At 39.8% G+C, this 8,164-nt stretch overlaps 7 non-coding genes across 7 annotated transcripts; all 7 read left to right on the top strand.

Moving 5' to 3' along the window:
* Positions 1 to 6,345: 6,345 nt before the first annotated feature.
* trnav-uac (transfer RNA valine (anticodon UAC)) lies at positions 6,346 to 6,418 on the top strand. The gene has a single exon. It is a non-coding gene; the product is annotated as a tRNA-Val (tRNA).
* Positions 6,419 to 6,541: 123 nt separating this feature from the next.
* trnal-uaa (transfer RNA leucine (anticodon UAA)) lies at positions 6,542 to 6,614 on the top strand. Its single transcript has one exon. It is a non-coding gene; the product is annotated as a tRNA-Leu (tRNA).
* A 128-nt stretch (positions 6,615 to 6,742) lies between these two features.
* Positions 6,743 to 6,815, top strand: trnav-uac (transfer RNA valine (anticodon UAC)). The gene has a single exon. It is a non-coding gene; the product is annotated as a tRNA-Val (tRNA).
* A 103-nt stretch (positions 6,816 to 6,918) lies between these two features.
* trnav-uac (transfer RNA valine (anticodon UAC)) lies at positions 6,919 to 6,991 on the top strand. Its single transcript has one exon. It is a non-coding gene; the product is annotated as a tRNA-Val (tRNA).
* A 103-nt stretch (positions 6,992 to 7,094) lies between these two features.
* Positions 7,095 to 7,167, top strand: trnav-uac (transfer RNA valine (anticodon UAC)). Its single transcript has one exon. It is a non-coding gene; the product is annotated as a tRNA-Val (tRNA).
* A 451-nt stretch (positions 7,168 to 7,618) lies between these two features.
* On the top strand, positions 7,619 to 7,691 carry trnav-uac (transfer RNA valine (anticodon UAC)). The gene has a single exon. It is a non-coding gene; the product is annotated as a tRNA-Val (tRNA).
* A 160-nt stretch (positions 7,692 to 7,851) lies between these two features.
* Positions 7,852 to 7,924, top strand: trnav-uac (transfer RNA valine (anticodon UAC)). The gene has a single exon. It is a non-coding gene; the product is annotated as a tRNA-Val (tRNA).
* The last annotated feature ends 240 nt before the right edge of the window (positions 7,925 to 8,164 follow it).

Genomic DNA, 8,164 nt, shown 5'->3' with positions numbered 1-8,164 from the left:
GATTGTGAGCATGTGTGTGTGTTGTGTGTGTGTGTGTGTGTGGCTCAGCATATAACTCAGTCTAGTGACAGAGGCAGGCAGCACATCGATAAATAACAGCATACAACTTGCCTTGACTCTGACAGTCATGTGCAATCAATGAGACTGCTGTGCAAAGCTCTCTGAGATTCATCTCTCCATTACAGCAGTGGCAAAGGCCAGACGTCTGATTCACAGGTCATATTTCTCCTTCCACCCCCTCACTTCCTGAAGGCTTTATGAAGCCAATTACACCATTTCTGGGGTTACATGAATGAGCAGAGGGCAATGACTTTGTAAACGACTGTCCAAACAGTGCTGCCCTGTGGCTATGGTCAAGGCCTCATCTAGACAACCAGCACCTGCGCTACGGTATCACCTGTTGAATAGGATGAGCCGGGTCAGAGTTTAGGTCTCATGCGGAGGTCACGTGTGGCTGTTTTGGTTCTGTGTCGCTTCAGGGCTCATATAACGGATCAGCAGGGGGCAGTCTAACTAACGCATTAGCCCACGTCATAGCAGTCAGTATGAGCCATGTTAACATTTTCTTGTTTATATCCACAGCAGCGATAGATCAGTCAGCGTTCAAATGCATCCACTGAAAGTAATTATTAAAAGCCCTGAAGTGCCGTGTTAGTGTTGCTGTAAATGGACTGTGCATGGGCTAATTTCACTAACTCCTACACACACACACACACACACACACACACCCTTTATCCATCTACAGCGATCATTTGACAAGCCCGGCCAATGTTTGAAAAATATATCTGTCATCAGAACAGGTCACTTTGTGAAACGCAGTCAGTTGGAAATGTATATAGGCCTGAGGAGAGATGTGGGGAAAAGGGAGAGAAGGGGTCACATCTGTTTTTTCTTTACAGACCAATCTGTAGCACACGCCAGCAACCATGCGGTGTGTAAAACAATCCTGGAGGGAGCCAGCATACCTTTTTAATAAGCTTCAAACAGAGTTGTGGTTGAGTTGGGCCAAAGAAAAGGTTTCATCTGAGCAATGTATTTGTCAATAAATGACACATACACAGGAAAGGGATCTAAGTTAATGTGGCCTAAGAAACTAAGTTTAATCAGGGTGAATAATTCAGCTGACTGCTATAGTCAGTCTCGCTTGATTCTGAAGCCTTGAACGAAACAATGGAACAGTATTGAATTCAACACACCTGCATTTTATAACACTCAACCATTTTATAACCCCCTTTTAATGCAATCCGTCTCCATAAAATCATTTTACTACATTTTTGGATTATCTCAATTTAGTTTCATATAAATATGTGTGTTCTTTCTGCTGTACAGGCTTTTAAACGCGGCTGTAAACGAACAAACTATCGGCCTCTTGCTCCTTGTAATACCCTGTGTCACAGACACAAACCATAGCTCTGTCCTAAAACCGCTACATTAGTCTCAGCAGTCCATCTTTAATAAGTGTGTGAACATTACGAAGTCTCTTATGAAGCCTGCACATAAATTTTAGATGCCTCCTGGCAAGAGGAAAGTCGGTAGTTAGTGGCTTTATGACCGGGTCCTTTAACTTGTAATCACAGCTATCATCTAACTGTAGCCCTCGTAATGGAGTAAAAGGCACAATAAGCCTTTTGAATGATGTAATTGCGTTGCAGAGTAGACAAATTGGGTAAAAAAAATAATAAAGAAAGGCACAAATCATAATCATAAAATAAAATGATTACCATTATTAGACAGAAATATCCATCAATCCATTTTCTGTACTGCTTATCCAACACAGGATCAAGGAGAAACCTGGAGTCTATCACTGGGAAAATGGGGCACAACTCAGGGGACACCCAGGACAGGGTGCCCACTCGATGCGATGCCAATTAACACATGTCTATGGACTGGAGAAGAAAACTGGAGGACCCAGAGGAAACCCCTAAAGCAGAGGGAAAACATGCAAACTCCACACACACACACACACACACAGAGGAGACAGGAATCAAGCCTCCAACCCTGGATATATATACGAGACAAACGTGCTAATCTCTAAGCCACAGAAACATAAAATATGTGTAGTTTACTTAAACAAATGCTATGAATGAAGGAACACACACACACACACTGCCTGTTTGTAAACATGTTCGTGGCTGGATTCAGACGGAAATCTAGTTTGCGGTCAAATGAATTCAAAACTTGCACAATATGAGGCATGAAGACCAAGATTTATGATCTTTATTGTCCACAAAACAAAAGCCTGTGCAATGAATTAAAACTGTAAATAACGTAAGGAAGTCCTAATGCACGTCACCTCACAAGTAAATATGAGATAATTATATAAATCAAAAGGTAAACTGGTTTCCTGGGTGTAGGTGTAGGCTCTTCCAGATGTGTGTACTCCTATTTAACAGTGTCAGCTTGTTTATTCCCACTGACTCATGCTGGGATGATTTTGTGATGATGTACACCCCCTGTTGAGCCCAGGTGGTACTGCAAGCCATCTTCACGCAGTGAAGCCCTGGAGAGTTTTTCAGCGTGTTTCTCTCTCTCTCTCTCTCTCTCTGTCTCTGTGTGTGTGTGTGTGTGTGTGTGTATATATGAAGGAACAGTACTGATACCTCGTGGTATTGCAAAACGAAGAGCCCAACTTTCACTTTGCTGTCACACATCCATATCCTCCATGTCCTATTCAAAAATGCATTCATATTTATAGGCGAAGGCAGTAATTGAATATCTCATGAATATTTCATGCATAAGCTAAAGAGACACAAGGACAACAGAGGTGCATGGGCTTCCAAGAGGTTCCCAAATTCCGGTATTTTGTTCTCTACATGAGGTATGTTTACTCATTCATTCCATTTCACCTTCTAGAAACAACCCACGTCTATAGTTCCTGGTGTTATTAATTTCTAATATTAGTTCATCTCAGTAACATTAATAACATTTATCCTGGATAGATAACACTTTAAATACAGCTTGCCACGCCCTTGCCGGTGCTGAACTGTGGCATAATGTCATCCAGGCATGTCAGGACAAGCCAGAGTGAGATCCTGAATCTGAGAGTGAATATTTAGTGACAATATCTCACTGTTCTCTATGTATAATTATATAAAAAAATATATATATATATATTTAAATATATTTAGATATTAAAAAATCTAGAAATATCTGTCTATTTTGTTTGCTAAACACTCAGCTTGTAATATCATTAATTACCTTTTTTTATCGACACCATTTAATAGATTCACATTTGCTTGATAATAGAATAGATTATATTCGTACTCTCAGTAATCTTTCCTAATAGCTTGCTTGCTCATTAAGTCAAGTAAATTTCGTTTGTGTAATTCTTTTAACAATAGATATCATCGCTTGACAGGAATATAAAAATCTAAAAAAAATGCTAACGTCTAAATGAAAATGAATGTTTATCCCTAATGAGAATGCCCGAGGCAACGGCGATGAGGAAAAATCTGAGAAAACCAGACGCATGTAAATTATTGTATGTAAATTCTTTAACATACTATATTAAGTCACTCAGTGTATGAGTCAGCCACCATTATGTGCCGGTCAGTGTAATTACCATCTGATTACACTGATTACTTTAGCCATCAGGATAAAAATAGACGGAGAACATGGCAATAGATTGGACAATTAGACAGAGTTACATACAAATACTCAGGCACATTTCAGTCAAAGAAGTTGACTTGCGAGAAGGGTGTTATTCAGGGAAAAAATGGAAAAGGAAAATGTGCTTGTGAGTCAGCGTTGACGAAATATGTGGTTTTCACACTGAGCACGTTCGCTGTGGTTCGAATTTGAGTGTGATTGTTCCTGACGCCAATCAACATTGGACTACTTTTTTCTGACTCACTTGATTTTATCGAACCCCGCTACATTTACGTTCATCACAAGCATCATAAGCATGTAGAACACAACCATAGCGACTCGTCGTATATGTATAATGTGTGTATATACAGTGTTGTGGAAACTAATGATGTTGTCATCAGGTAAAACACATGCACAGATGCCCTGAACATGCACATGCACACTTCCTGAACATGTGCAGACCTGAGCATGAGTTGTGTTCACATTCACAGGCATCGCGTCACAGTTCCAGTGAAACTCACACCACCTTTTACAGGTAGTCTAGCATTCAGTACCGCTGTATGCTTCCTTATCCACATGACAGCTTTCACATTTTTACCCTGTAGACACTCGGTGTCTAGACGTCGCAAGCATTATCTTTTTACTAGAAAAGTATCAAGTCCTGTTGACCTTCACAGTCTGCGCTCAGCTGAGGCCTAACCAGCAAGAGTTTATTAAGCAATTCATCTAAACCTGTCTCTTCAAATGCATTCCGTTTGTCAATAAACGATTCAGCAGCTTTGCTTCACGCTCACTGATTTCTGTACGTATTCATCTACTAATACTCTACATCACACAAAAAAACTGGCTTGCATCCATACCCTCTTGTTCTAGCATGTGAAATGCTTGAAAAAATATTTTCTACATCTCTGAAGAAGATGAAGAAGAAGAATAGCAGAGGTGGTTATCGGGAATCCAGGCGATGTTGCATCACCTGGAAATTTAGAGGCAACTTGGCATGTACGCACTGCTAGTTTAATTTCCACTCCCTCTCTCCATAATACCGTAGGGTTTTCCGTTTATATTATAATAACCACGCGGAAATATTAAACCTCCTATTTTTTTGAGAAGTATGCAATCTAATCTTCCACTAATCACAACATATCTAGTTTGTTAATTATTTATGACCAGGAAAAGATCTGCTAGGCATCAATCAACGGCAAAGACGGTGTTCAAAATCATGTACAAAAAAAATATTTGCTGTATAATCTAAATGTAACTAGATGTAAATTTCTAGAATATTACTGACAGAAAGGGAGACAAATACTTACATGATAATTAGTGTACATTTATCTAACCCGTGTTTACTTGCAAAACATTTCATTCAAAAAAAAAAAAGAAAAAAGAAAAGAAGGAGAAGTCAAATTAAAGGTGTTCTCGGTCGTGCTTGAGAAGACAGAAAAGAGTCCCTACATCCACCATTTATGAATTACAGCCTAGCAGAGTTGGCTCTGATGTATGAAATGGACGGGTAAGGCTTTTATCGAGGAAAATGGGGCCCATTAATGTAAATGGAAGACTATCACGGGCTGTAACACAAACCCGAAGCAGAACTCAGTGTTTCCACTGCCCGCTGTGAGAGCAATTATGGCGGGATACACAAATGTACCGTAATGGATAAAACTAATCGGTGCCCTCAGATTCTCAGGGAGTAATCCATTTGCGGAGGGAGGTGTCCACTCTGAGAACGCCACAAATGTGGGCCAGGCACACCACTGACTCATGCCTGTATAATCACATTATCAAAACTTTATAAGGTTAACCTTTATGCTTGCTTCTACCTAAGTGGCATATGTAATATTCATATAACTAGACGTTAGATACTCATGTTTAAAACACAGGGTTTGGTATTTACTCGATATCCAGGCCACACAAGTTACACACGCAGTCAGAATTTGTGTATTAGTGAATAAATATATTCATAAGGTGTGTGTTTGCAGGAGTATTTTTGTTGTTACATAATGTGTTATTAGGGCTTAGCTTTATGCTGTTTGGCACCTGTTGTGATTTTCTAAGCCCATGAAAAGAATTAGACTTTACACACTAACCTAACACTGTTTTTGTGTGTGTGTGTGTGTGTGTGTGTAAATCTAAGCTAAATATTGTAGTGGCTGACCTAAATATTTCCAGATGGAATCATTAAAACCTGTCATGCTCAAATTTGGAGGTTCATCTGCAATGTTGTAATTAAAATGATGAGTCCTGATACAGTTCTCTGTTAACGTTGATGGAGGTGCAGCACCATGTTTCTTTTTTATTATTAAGTAACACGGAGTAAATAAATGTTGCGTAACATGACATGAGAAAAAAAAAAGAGAAGTTGTTGTTGTAGTGCTATGGCAGCAGAACAGAATGTAACCTGCATTCAGAGAGGGTGTGTTTTCATCCCGTCTGCTTCATAAGCAAGTGCACCCATTCTTTAACTCACCAGTTTGTTGCTATGGATAATTCCAGCACAGCAGAGACTCTGACATGGAAGAAGAATTTACGGTTGGTTTTGAATCCCAGGTCAATTATGTACACTATATATGGCCAAAGGTATGTGGACACCTGACCATTCAACATCCCGTTCCAAAAGTATGAGCACTTTGTGACAACACTCTGGAGAAGAACCACATACGATGGGCGGATGTCCACATACTTTTGACTTTATAGTAGGAGGACACAGTGTAATGGTCATCAGGTTTATCTTTTTTTGTTTTAACACTCTTTTCAAGGGGTTCCATAGTGTAGTGGTCATCACGTCTGCTTTACACGCAGAAGGTCCTGGGTTCAATCCCCAGTGGAACCACTTGTTTGCGGAAAAACAAACAAAGAATAGCTAAAATTGTGTGTCTTCCTTTATTATGGAACCTGAAATATGATAGAAAAGAAGTTTTAAATAAAAAACCAAAGAAACTTGTGTATCATGCATGGTTCCATAGTGTAGTTGGCATCACATCTGCTTTAAATGCAGAAAGTCCTGGGTTTAATCCCCAGTGGAACCATGTGCTTGTGTAACACACACTGAAAAAAAGGTTGTGTGTTTGCCTTCATTAAGGAAGAGCAATGTAGATGACATGAAGCTTGAAACAAAAAAACAAAGTTTTTCCTACCTAAGTTGCATACTATAGCAGGTTTCATAGTGTAGCGGTCATCACATCTGCTTTACACGCAGAAGGTCCTGGGTTCAAACCCCAGTGGAACCTTATGTTTGAGAAACACAACCATACTTTTGTGTATAGTGATTTCTGCCACAGTCTAGTGGGTTCTTCAGGTCTGTGTTTTTTTGTTTGGTATATTTTAGCAGTGGGTTCTGTAGTGTAGTGGTCATCACATCTGCTTTACACGCAGAAGGTCCTGGGTTCAAACCCCAGTGGAACCATATGTTTGAGAAACGCAACCATACTTTTGTGTATAGTGATTTCTGCCACAGTCTAGTGGGTTCTTCAGGTCTGTGTTTTTTTGTTTGGCATTTCTTACCAGTGGGTTCTGTAGTGTAGTGGTGATCACATCTGCTTTACATGCAGAAGGTCCTGGGTTCAAACCCCAGTGGAACCATGTGTTTGAGAAACACAACAAAGGCTGTTTGTTTGCCTTCATTACAGATGAGTAGTGTAGCTTAAATATGATAGAAAAGAATATTTACATGAAAAACCAAAGAAAATTGTGCACCACACCTGGTGGTCATCATGTCTGCTTTATAGACAGAACGTCCTGGGTTCAGGACCGCAGTGGAACCATGTGTTTGAGAAACATGAAAAAAGGTTATATTTTGTGTTTGCCTTCATAAAGGATGTGCACTGAAGCTGAAATACTATAGAAAAGAGGCTTGAAATGAAAAGCCAAAGAAATTTGTATATTTACACTGGTTCCACATCATATCTCTTTTACACGCAGAAGGTTCAGGGTTCAATCCCCAGCTGGAACCATATGTTTGAGAAACACAACCAAAAAAATGGTTAAAGTTGTGTCTTTGCTTTCTATCCATGTGAAAATTTCAGCTGATGCTGGTTCCATAGTGTAGTGGTCATCACATCTGCCTTACACACAGAAGGTCCTGGGTTCAAGCCCCAGTGGAACCATGTGTTTGAAGAAATGCAACTAATAAAAAGTTAACATTGTGTGTTTGCCTTCATTAAGTGTGAGCAATGTGGCAGAAAACATATAGAACTGGTTTAAGTGCACTAAGTGGTAAAACAAAAAAAAAGTCCATGACCTACGTGAAAATCCCCACTTGCTGTTGGTTCCATAGTGTAGTGGTTATCACATCTCCTTTACACGCAGAAGGTCCTGGGTTCAAGCCCCAGTGGAGCCAAGAAGGGTAATGTAGAATGAATAAAAACATGCTGTTGTTGTTGATAAAAGTTCTCAAGATCTTTACTCATTAATTAAATTGCATTCAAACACAAACAGCTCCATAGGGTGGTGGGCACATCAGCAGCTCCATGTACATGAGGTCCTGGGTTCAAACTCCAGGGGACCTTGCCACAATAAACACACTACAGACAACCCAAACATGTTGACCATTAAGTTGCCATCAAAAGGAAAAGTCAAA

This window comes from Hemibagrus wyckioides, linkage group LG10 (assembly GCF_019097595.1).
Source record: "Hemibagrus wyckioides isolate EC202008001 linkage group LG10, SWU_Hwy_1.0, whole genome shotgun sequence".
Lineage (NCBI taxonomy): Eukaryota > Metazoa > Chordata > Actinopteri > Siluriformes > Bagridae > Hemibagrus > Hemibagrus wyckioides.
This window is presented reverse-complemented; position numbering and strand designations above follow the sequence as displayed.